Genomic DNA, 10797 nt, shown 5'->3' with positions numbered 1-10797 from the left:
ACCCTGTTTCTAGCGTTGTAAGTCCGCAGACATACCGCTGTGCCACTGGGGGACAAATCACAAAGTAACTGTACGTTATGATTCATCATAAACAACACTGTTGACCTAACAACAACATTATGACAGTTCTGTTGCTAAGCGACGATGTATAGTGTTGAGTATTACCAAAATGAGCATGACACGAAGACAGAAATTGAATTATTTAATGTTTGTTTTGAATTTCGCGCAAAGCTACACGAGGGCTATCTGCGCTAGACGCCCCTAATTTAGCAGTGTAAGACTAGAGGGAAGGCAGATAGTCATCACAACCCACCGCCAACTCTTGGGCTATTCTTTTATCAACGAATAGTGGGATTGACCGTCACATTATAACGCCCCCACGGCTGAAAGGGCGAGCATGTTTGGTGTGATGGGGATTCGAACCCGCGACCCTCAGATTTTGAGTCGAGCGACCTAACCACCTGGCCATGCTGGACCGAATTATTTAATGAAGACGACAAACAACTTCAGAAAAAAATGCTTAATTTCTTGTACCCGACGTTTCGGCTTACCCTTTTATCAAAGGTCTATGAACGTCACAGGCACCAAACTGATTTTAAGTTATAGTAACCGAAAAGAAAATACAGCTTCAACAATATAACGGAAAATTGTACGTGATACAACTATAGTCGAACAGTTTTGAGTCATAAAAATAGAGAAAATGGTAATACTAACATAAAAATAGATAAAATTATAATGATAAAATTAATGATAATAATAAAATGTTAAAGGGACCAGGCATTGTCCCTATTAATGGAAGGGCGTCTGAATTGAATCAAAAGTGATTCCTTATACTTTCTTGTGAGAATTTTCTAGACAGAAAATATAAGGAATCACTTTTGATTCAATCCAATCTGAAGTTGTCGTCTTCATTAAATAATGGTTTCCATCCTCCAGTCAGCACTGAAAATTAAAAAAAAAGTAAGGAATTGAATTAAATCCAAACATTGGTTTTGGTGGGAATTTTGCCCCTTCAGTTTACTTCTGGGGACCATAGGAGTCCCCATGCCAATTTGGTGGTGATTGGTCAAATAGTGTGCGAGGAGTTAGCGGACAGACAAGCATACAATTTCGCTTATATATATATATATATATTAGTAACTACTAAGTACATAATGTAAATAGTGCTTTGTTGTAGAAGTTACTGGTAAGTTCAGGTACAATCATCAGGCAGGCGGTGGCACTGCCTATGTAGGGATGGCTCGGATTGTTCATCGAAATGGTATTTTAAATATATTCTCAATAATTCATCAGGACTTTACAATACTGTACAGGGTTATAACAATATCTATGTAATGACTGAGTCACAAGTTCTGGGAATGTCTGTAAATATCATTGCAAAAAGTTTGAATTTATTTTTCTTTTTTCTTCTGCTTCATTTTTATTACATGATAACTCAAAACCAAAGAACAATGGTGTCAACCAATTTTACTGAGGTGACATAGTTTCAAACTGAGTATCTGCTTTTATAATTATTATTAACAACTAGAAGTAATTAAAAATCATAATTCTAGTCTAAACAAAGTTATCATTACCCCTTGTAGTTAGTTTTCTTACAGAAATATAGTGTTTCTTTAAACAAGCTTAAGAACAGGGTGAAACAGGGAATTATCAGTCAATAATACATAAACAATAAATACTATAGTTGGAACTTTATTGTATTTAGAATTTGGTTATAAATACAAACTTCCTATGACTATATTGAAACACTTTAGTAAAAAACAAGTAAAGAAAAGACTTTCAAAAACGGAAGTAAATGTAAATCTTTCAAAAACAATGCAAACAATACATTAAGGATGGCATTTGCACCATCCCTACATAACAACGTAGGCAACAATTAACATATAACAATATATATATATATAACTATTCAACCACAATTGAGTTTAATTTATCCTATTTTTGTCTGTTAACATTCTACTACACTGTATGCCTGTGCTATTATATAGGGGTGATGCTTTTGATAGCATGTTATATATTCAATATATCCTTTTTTAAATATGAATATAAAATAGAATAATTGAGCTTCACAACTGCATACTAACAAGATGTCAGACAAGTCATAGATTTGACTTTAGAGTCGCCCTATGGAGAAATTTAAAACATAATTTGACTCAGTATTTGATTTATCATGCACGTACATTCCAATATACCCATGGTCTGCATAATCAGTTAGATGGCGTAAATTATTATTAATTGAAACGGTTTTAGTGCAGTCTAAATCACTAAACGTTTAAGCATAAAATCAATATTTACTTACATACAGATACAGGTATGACTTTAAAACCAATTTTGCAATTTGTGTACTTGGAATGTTTCTTTATAGGTTGAAAAGTTAAATATTGGTAATCTTTAAATTCTTTTAATAGCTAATTTGCCCTTGAAATAAGTTATAAAGCTATTGCGCAAGTCGACTGCCATGTGGCAGTTGACTGGTTGGATTTGGTTATTGTTAAGCAAAAAGCTACACAAAGAGCTGTCTACGCTCTGCTTACCACAGGTATCGAAATCTAGTTTTTAGCGTTTTAGCTCACAGTAAGATTGCCGTTAAATGTTCAGTCCAGTTACGTTTGTCAAAATTTAAAATATAATTATTTCTCCAAATGTCAAAATAAAAGGCTTTTATTTATACTTCTTAAAAGTATAAATATATACTGTGTTGTTGTTGGTCTTAGGATTCTTCTACAGTAGGTGTCTGTGACTTATTAGTGATAAATTCAACGATAAATAAACAGTACACAATTTACTTGTTTTCAAATAATATTAATATACTCGGAACAAGTTAAATATGTACAACAAAGTGTTCACACTATAGAAATTACAGGCATATCATAAACACTATTTATTTATAGTTCTCTTCTTATTGTCAAAAGTCCACTTAGGCCTGTTTAATTACTTTAGAGTATCAACTGACAAGCCAAACTATCTTCTCTATTACTATCGCACTAGTATTCTGTGTGTGATTCACTTATAACTGTGGCGCGAGTTTCCGTTTAGTCTTCTTTCTTCTAAATATCCTCGGTTCCTTTTGTGAAAGAGCACTCAGGCTGATTCAATTACTTTAGAACCACGCTTTGATGAAATAAATTATTCTTTTTATATACTTTTCTACTGTTAGTCTTACTCTAACATAACAAACATTAGGCCTATGTTAATCGTTAAGCCTATCACTCTATGGTAGTTAAATTCACGCCGAACTTTACTTTGGCTGTAACTTTACTCTCTTCTGCTACTGTCTATCAGCTGTTTCCGCTCGTCTCACACTATTTATATGTTTCTCACTTAATCGTCTGTCCGCCTTCTAGAAATCTGTATATTGTCGACGTCAATGTATTACACGCGACGTTCGATAGTCTCAACATCAATGAATTATAAACACAACTTCCTACAATCGTCTGATTTTAACTCTTATTATAACAAAAACTAAACAATAATAAAATACTCACTCACAAAATAGATTAATCAATAATATCTAAACTAAACAGTCTTTTATATCATGACAACGTTAATGGTTTATTTATAGTTAAGAATAACTGCATATATATATATATATATAAAAGTAAGTCCATTGATCGACAGCCATACTTTCTGTAAATAGGTTTCGATGTGGGTATGATATTTATAAATATAAATATTTAATAAATCAGCTTAAGCCTAGTGTGAGTGAACAAACCTATTTGAAGTATGTTATTCTGTAGCCCGGCACGCCCAGGTGGTTAAGGCACTCGACTCATAATCTGAGGGTCGCGGGTTCGAATCCCCGTCACACCAAACATGCTCGCCCTTTCAGCCGTGGGGGCGTTATAAAGTGACGGTCAATCCCACTATTCGTTGGTAAAAGAGTAGCCCAAGAGTTGGCGGTGGGTGGTGATGACTATCTGCCTTCCCTCTAGTCTTACACTGCTAAATTAGGGACGGCTAGCGCAGATAGCCCTCGTGTAGCTTTGCGCGAAATTCAAAAACAAACAAGCTATTCTGTAAATATGACGTTTAAAATACAAGAAGCTAGATATCAATCTTGAAACAGGTGTGACCGTGTAACTTCATCAGACTTAAACACTAATTTATTTTTTTTATTATAAAAGCAACGATTATTTTATACACAATTTAATAAAATAAATAATCACTGTTTTTTTAGCAAAACAATTAGATTGAACATTACACACGTGCCAAGAAAGTTTTAAAAATACATCAGACTTATTTCAAATAAGCCTGATGTAAATATATTTCTTAGACCGTAACGATACAGATATGCATCACTTAGCGTTCTAAGTCCATAAACTTATCGCTGTCTCACCGGGGGATTTCAAACTGGTTATTCAAAATCTTGTGACACTAAATTTGTCAAATTATTGTAAACTTACAAGTAAACTAAAACAACTAAAAAAACAAAACAAAAACCATTTATATATCTGCGAATAATGTTAGTTTCTTACTTTTATGATGTTAGAAAAACACGTAAGTTCAAGAAGTCTTGAACCCTACCGAGCGCTTTCGAAAGGTGGACTTTTCTTCTTCAGGGGCAAATTGGGAAATCCCCTGAAGAAGAAAGGTTACTGGGTTTAAATTTCTATTCGTTTTTTCATCCAAAGTATCTTTTACATAATTTTTCAAAAATATGTTTAAACTTTACAGTTTTGAGCGGAAAATATACTTTTTCTATTCATTACACACATTTAAAGAAATAATATTTTATATTAGCCGGTGTACCCGCCCCCTGGACAGAAGTTATGTAAATTCATGATTAATGAAAGCTTATCTTGGGACATGAAAAGTTGCTTCCCTTATATGTGATTGTAAAAAACGCAAAAACGTTCATAAAAACTGTAAAACACAAAATGTGAAACCGCAAGTTTGCATGTATCTCTGCATGAACCAAAAAAACTTTATGTCAAATTTGGTGAAGATCCATCCACAGGAGATGAGGTAGTGGTAAAAAAAAATACAAAAATGCCCATAAAAAACGCAAAACGCGAAATTCAAAATTGAAAGTTTGTATCTACCCTCGCATGAAACTCTATATCAATTTTGGTGAAGATCCATCCACACCCTGCGAAGTAGTTACATGGACATACAACAGACAGTACTACTATATTTATATAGGTTTGCAGAGACAGTTCGATACAACACTTTTATATGCGCATAAATACAAGCTGGTACGTTCTACCGAAATACTGAGGGAAAACGTTATGCAGTAAAGGACAAAAATGTTCCCAATAATTGTCAGGATGTGGATTGTTTTTAGGAAACTTGTTGTTGTTTGTAGTTAAGCACAAAGGGCTATCTGTGCTCTGTCCACCACGGGTATCGAAACCCGGTTTCTAGCGTTGTAAGTCCGCAGACATGCCGCTGTACCACTGAGGGTTTTTTTAGGAAACTTGTTGTTGTTTGTAGTTAAGCACAAAGGGCTATCTGAGCTCTGCCCACCACGGGTATCGAAACCCGGTTTCTAGCGTTGTAAGTCCGCAGACATACCGCTGTACCACTGAGGGGGTTTTTAGGAAACTTGTTGTTGTTTGTAGTTAGGCACAAAGGGCTATCTGAGCTCTGCCCACCACGGGTAACGAAACCCGGTTTCTAGCGTTGTAAGTCCGCAGACATGCCGCTGTACCACTGAGGGGGGTTTTAGGAAACTTGTGATGAAAGTGTTTCTTTATTTTTTTCTTGGCTCACATTTGTAGCAGATATAACTGTGAAAATAGAACACGTGATGTTCGTAAGATATTGATATAAATAAAAGCAATTTACAGTTTAAATACTGTTAAGCTGGTTTCTATCTCTCTCATGAGATACCTATTAAGAGTAAGTATCTTAACAACAGTTAATTTTTAAAACGACTGTAAAGAAAATAATGTTCAATTTAAAGTCATTTTCTATGTCTTTTGGAGAGGTTGTTTATTCTTAGTTAAAGCGATTTATAATCTATGCTCTGTTTAACACCAGAGATTAAACAACACTCAAAGTGCCTGCCCTTACTACAATTTTCTGGAAACGCGCCATCTGAAATTCCTTTAAAAATTACTAATGTTAAAAAACGTATGGAGTAACAGCAGATAATTTGTAACCTGCATAATAATTAACTCACATTAGCTTGAGAACCATAAACAATTTCAAAATGAATTGGGATTCGAATTTTTCAACCTGAACGGAACGTTATGCGAACATGGGCTGAGCGGTCAAGCTAGAGACCCCTAGGGTTCAAATACAGCCGGTCCGAAATTTGAATTACTGACCTAAAGAAAGTAAGTGAGGAGTGAAAGTCGTCACAAAGGCTACGTCCGGTTTATTGAAACGAATAATGGGATTGACTGTCACTTTTGTAACGCATCCACACCTAAAAGAAGTGTGGACCGTATTCAGCGACACCACTTCTCGAACTTTGAATCTTTCGATATGCAAGCTGACACGCTAACAACTAGGTCACGCCCGGCCACATCAGAACGAAGTATAAAAGCGAATGTGAAAACACAATTTATACAAAGAAGCAGATTAATATTGAATAAAATCCCAACAAAGAAATTTGTCAAGAATATTCTTAGAGAAGTGAGATGCTTCGAACAAATTAAATATATTTTGTGTATGTATATATTATGATTTATTAACTAATGTATGGGAAGTTTAGTATTAATGGAGACGTCTTCGTGGATCAATCTGCGGCATTATTTCTTGTCACAAATGATACTCCGTATTTATGATCCAATAAAACATTCATACGATATCGTTTAGGTATCAGAAATGTACTTTTTTGTTACAGAAGTTTACTTATAAAGAAAAAACAATGTAAAAAGAGTACATCGCTTGTCTAAATAAAAAAAAAGGTACAATTTTTTAATGTGTAGTCTCATTAAAGTCGAAGATCGTTTATATAGATATGTTTTAGGGTAAAGCACACTAAGCTATCTGCTGTGTCTGCCGCGGAGAATTGAACACTGGATTTTGATGTTATAAGTCAGTAAACTTACCGTTGTCCCGCAGGAAGGAGGACATCGCTTATCGCCTAACGCAACAAAACAAATGTATTATCTATGGGTTTACCAAAATGTACAGTAATTCGGAATTACTTATCATTTGCAAAGGAAAAAAAAATCAAATTTAGTTTATAATAATGTCGTAAGTTTTCGCTAAGAATACTTCCCATAGTAATCCATTTTAATATTGATAATTTGTAAATTGATTATTCAACGTCCCGTATTTTATGATTAACATTCAGTGTTAAAATCTAATATAATCACATAATTTAAAATTTAATAACTGTTTCTTTGTTGTTAAGCGCAAAATTACACATTGGACTATCTGTGCTGTACACACCATGAGTATCGAAACGATAATTTTAACGTTTATAAGCCATCAGACTCACCGCTGAGCCACTTCGGAGAATCAAATAGTCCCCCAGTGGCACAGCGGTATGTCTGCGGACTTACAACGTTAGAATCCGGGTTTCGATACCCGTGGTGGGCAGAGCACAGATAGCCCTTGTGTAGCTTTGTGCATAATTAAAAAAAACAAAACAAACAGAATCAAATAACTAAAACCACACTTTTTTTGTTATTTCAGTTTCGTTTATAAAATATTAATCAGTAGATGGAGTAATGAATATTAATTATTATTTTGTCCTACAGTCTTCCTCTCTTTCTAGAATATCGAACATATATTGAAATGACTTGTGTAAAAAAAAAGCGTTCTAAATGTAATAGTTTTTTCTTTCACAGTGAGAGTGGAAAAGTGTCTTGTCACAGCGACAAGAAAGAAAACGTTCATAACATCAAAATACAGTTCACAGTTATAACAAAGCAAGTAAATACCACACTGAAGCCTATTATTAAAGATATGTGATGTTTGATAAAGAAAAATATCAAATTAATGTCTTCACCAAACGAAAATGAAATAGCTTGACGTTTTTTTGTTTGTTTCTTCTTATCTTAAATGGCAAAACATTCCCATCTACAACTTTGTTAGGAGTTTGAAGGCTGACAATATAACCCATTAACGTTGTAGATGGGTTATATTGTCAGCCTTCAAACTTCTAACAACGTTGTAGATGGGTTATATTGTCAGCCTTCAAACTCCTAACAACGTTGTACCAGCCTTCAAACTTCTAACAACGTTGTAGATGGGTTATATTGTCAGCCTTCAAACTCCTAAACAATATAACCCATCTACAACGTTGTTAGGAGTTTGAAGGCTGACAATATAACACATCTGCAACGTTTTTAAAAGTTTGAAGGCTGATAATATAACATAAAGAATAAAGAATATTTCCAAATTGTGATTTATAATTAGGATGTTTAATTTTGAAGGATTCTTTAAAATTCTTGGAAATATTTAGTTACCGTGATTCAAACCTTCAAAGTCTTAATCAGCAAGGCACGCTCTCAATGCTGCCTCTGTAATTAGCTCTCATTGTGCAATAGAGGAGTTTGAATGTGTTTCTTTTTGCTCAAATAAGAATAAATGTTATCAGTTTTGTAAAAATTCCATACCTAGTATTTTACTATTTGAAACTGAAAAGTTTTTTTTTACTTGACCGAAATTAAACAGCAAGTCATTACAAATTTAAAACAGCTTTTATGGTTGTAAGTTATTTCAACTGCTGAAGCAAAATGACCTGTTTGTTAAAACTCTCTATGGACAAGTGCTTTTATGTGGAGAATTATTCGTTGAATAACCGATTGTTTTTAAATGAAAAACGAAAAAGTGCGGTGGGTGAAACAATCACGTTACTGGCAGTCCGAGAAACTAAAAAATGTACTTTGATACTTGTTAGGTCACATAATTTAAATATATATATATATCTTAAGTTGAGTATGTGAATGAAAACGTTTCATACAACAGCATCTTATTATCTTATAGGATCAGTTTCGTACAACTATCCCAGTAATGTATAGGGCCATCTTTAAGAATATTACAAATCAAGCTATAGGTATAATGTGCAGATTTCTGAATAATTTAAATTAGTAGCGTCGCTGGTTTGAATTATACACGGTTTCAACATCTACTTAGTTTCACTTTTTCAGAGAAAAAATTAACTTCACAGAATAGTGTGCCCCTCCTATTAAACATTTTATAGTTAAATCACTTAAAAGACGCACTTCAAACAACAGCAACACATCAAAACTGGCAATAAACGGATGTTGAGCTTAACAAGACGATTGGTTTTATCTTAAGAGTTCTGCCAATTTCCGTCCCTTATAGTCAATGAAAATAAAAGAATAGTGGGATAACAATACGATTGGTTTATCTTGAGAATTCTGTCAACTTCCGTCCTTTATAGTCAATGAAGTGAAAAGTGGGATAACAAGACGATTGGTTTATCTTAAGAGTTCTGTCAACTTCCGTCCTTTATAGTCAATGAAGTGAAAAGTGGGATAACAAGACGATTGGTTTATCATAAGAGTTCTGTCAACTTCCGTCCCTTATAGTCAATGAAGTGAAAAGTAGGATAACAAGACGATTGATTTATATTAAGAGTTCTGTCAACTTCCGTCCCTTATACATAGTCATGAAATGAAAAGTGGGATAACAAGACGATTAGTCTATCACTATTAGGATTCATTTTACCACTGGTCTTCAATTATTTTGAAGCTGAGGACTGTTTAAGTATAACGGCCAGACAGCCACAAACCAGAAAAGGTTAGGGATATTGGTAGCTTGGGTGAATAGCTTTCTTTTATAGCTGATGGAGTGCAACATCTGGAAGAAAATGAAACTTTTCCAATATCTAACTCATATACATATTTACTCACTATACTAAATACAAATAAAATCTCAGTAATAAACTATTTTCAAATAATTTTATAACAAAGGGGGGTGATGGCTGAGATTGCCCATTTCATCCTGAAAGTTGTGCCTTACTTTTATTTACCTGGTTAAAGGAGCGACACTGTTTGTTTTTGGCTAACTTCTGTGAAAGAACATGTAGTTACAGACAAAAGAATTAGCATCCTTTGATTATTATTCTTTAAGTGAAGATAACAGACTAAGGATAAGCATTTAATAATATTTTATGAGTTTTCATTAAATAATAAAGTAAAATACACACTTTCAAACAATTTTCCAAACATACTCATGTCATTTAAAGTATTTGCTCAAGATATAACGTATTGACACCCCTGATTTAGTATCCCGAGTGTCCTCAATTTGCTTTGATTAGAGCTTTTAGATTAGACGTTTATGATAATTCTTAATTAGATCAGACAGAATGGATACACTATGCTTGATTGCAGTCAAAAGCATTTCTATTAGATTGAGATTTGGTGAAAGTCGTTCCAGATCTTTCTTGGATTTCTTCAAGAATTCCAGAGTAGAATGAGCCGAATGCTTTGAATCATTGTCTTATTGGAAGATAAATTACCTACCAATCAAGCTACGATAATTTTGTGCAAGAATATTTCGGATTCCTTTTCACATTTCTTGGAAAATTTTAGACGGTTTGTCTTAGAGTTCTTATGCCTGATGTTTCTAAATTTTTCCTTAAATCTTTGAGTATTAATCTTGGAATCCACTTGTTTCAAGTGTTGAATTTGCTCTGTGGTACTTCTTGATTATAGCTCTGATTGTGGATTATGGTATACATATTTATTTGATACTACTCATTAACCATTTCCTGTGCTGCGTGCTTTTCTCAATCATGAATCCCACCCTCTTGTGCCCGGCATGGCCAGGTGGATAAGGCGCTCGACTCACAATCTGAGGGTCGCGGGTTCGAATCCGAATCCCACCAAACATGCTCGCCCTTTCAGCCGTGGGGGCGTTATAATG

The sequence above is a fragment of the Limulus polyphemus genome, unplaced genomic scaffold (assembly GCF_000517525.1).
Source record: "Limulus polyphemus unplaced genomic scaffold, Limulus_polyphemus-2.1.2 Scaffold1687, whole genome shotgun sequence".
NCBI classification, from domain to species: Eukaryota; Metazoa; Arthropoda; class Merostomata; order Xiphosura; family Limulidae; genus Limulus; species Limulus polyphemus.
The sequence above is the reverse complement of the archived record's forward strand: the minus strand, read 5'-3'. Positions refer to the sequence as shown.